The sequence below is a fragment of the Hibiscus syriacus genome, unplaced genomic scaffold, assembly GCF_006381635.1.
Source record: "Hibiscus syriacus cultivar Baekdansim isolate YM2019G1 unplaced genomic scaffold, ASM638163v2 tig00003398_pilon, whole genome shotgun sequence".
NCBI lineage: Eukaryota > Viridiplantae > Streptophyta > Magnoliopsida > Malvales > Malvaceae > Hibiscus > Hibiscus syriacus.
Window position 1 is genome coordinate 1,150,402 of NW_024061969.1, and position 1,959 is coordinate 1,152,360.

The window sequence follows — 1,959 nt, forward strand, 5'->3', positions numbered from 1 at the left end:
TCATTGACAACTCTCTTATAATTTCTAGCTAGAAAGCTACCAGCCCTTGATTGTGGGAGGCCAAAGCCATCCAAGATGATACTTTCTTTAAACTATGTTGATGGAACTAGTTTGAATTGGAGGCGTTTTACAGAATTTTATGTTTTGTATGAGTTTCAGCTGGATCTAGTAGTATAAATCGATTCTAAGCCTTGCTTTTTAACTGGAGACTTGGGTGTGAGACGTTTTAGCTGGTGTTGGAGTTTAAACTCTTTGTATTTTACTGCTAATAGTTGTTTATTCTATTAATTAAATTATCTGATTGAATTAAAAAATGGTTAATTGAATTCATTTTTATTAACGAACAAGTTTGTTTATTAAAATATTACTAGAAAATGTTATAATTACAATAAAATGACTAAAGAATTTAAGAATATCTATGGAATGAAAATAAATTAAAACAAGGTTTTTTTTGGGGGGAAAAGGCCTCGTTAAAATCCTCCTTTATATCAGAGTTCAGAAGCTACTACTCGAACAATGGAAGGAGGAAAATAGGGTCCAAATAATTTATTAATACTAAAAAACCATTACATTATCTCCTCAATACAAGCCATGACCCTGGTATGTTGATGATTTCTTCCAACGCACTCCAGGTTCGTCTTCGGCACAGTTGATCCCTGGAAGATGATATTGAGGATGAGGATGAAAAACCTCATCTCCCATTGACCCTAGTATGTTTTGTTGCTGCTGTTGATGATGTAATGAAAGCGTTGGCGGTAGATAACTATGCACATCGACATTCTATAAGCTCATTGCAGAATCTCTTGCTCGTTGAAAGCTCTCTAGTTTCATCTTTGGCATAGTAAACCGATGGGTCCTTTTGAGAGGGTTAACAATGGAGTCATTTTCATCATGGCCAGAGGGTTTTTTTTCTTTCTTTTTTCTTGTAGATTCGACATAACACCCAACCTTCAACCTATAAACCAAAATCAACAAACCAACTAGAAAAAAGAAATCAATGTAAACGCTAATAATCTTTGTTAACAACGTAAATAATAATATCATGTAAACAACGTAATTGATCATCGTTTAGAAGAGAAAACTCATCATGATCCAATGTTCATTTTTGATATCGTATGAATGTTTTAACTTGAGAACTAAAAAGTTTCTTTTTCCCAACTTGATTATTGTTTGAATCCATAACATTATCTATTCTTTAACCATTCCAAATACCCGAATTGACGATTCAATCGATCTTTTTCCCTTGCGCTTCTTCTTCAACTTGGTGAATACATAAAAGGTTTTGGACGTCGTCTAACCAAAAATCTTCCCCGACTCCTTATTTTCGTCAACATATATTTTACAGTCGTGGATGTAGTCATGACAAGATAATGGCTCACCTTTTGCTTCTTTGAGTCACGACAAAGGTAATGGCTCACCTTTTGATTATTTGATAGGTAAATGTAATGAGTTCATTGTAAGTTGCTAGGAACCGAAAACCTGGGAAATCTTCGTCATGTATTCATTGGAAGCCATAACTCTTCGGTATGGGATAGTTAAAGGCTTCGATCTTTATGTGGTATTCAAAAAAAATTATAAATCTAAAAAATGGTTGAGCGTTCAAATGTCTCTATATATATATATATCAGGAGTCAATATTTTTAAGTTTAAGCTAAAAAAACCCTAAACTATGTCTCCTTTTGTTTCTTTAAACTCTTCAACTATGAAAAGTTCCAGATAAATTTTATAATTCTGTACAAAGCACGTGAACTAGAAATAATGTGGATAGGATTTATTTGTCTAACAAAAGAATAAGGTAAAAAACATGTTTGGGTAGGACCTGTTAAATCATGTTTGGATAGGCAACATATGAGGGTGGATTTTATTGATTAAAGATGGTTCTTACTACTTTATTGATATGAACTCATTTTCTGCTTTGATTTTTCTTTTTCTTGTATTTGTATGGACAACATGTTAGGG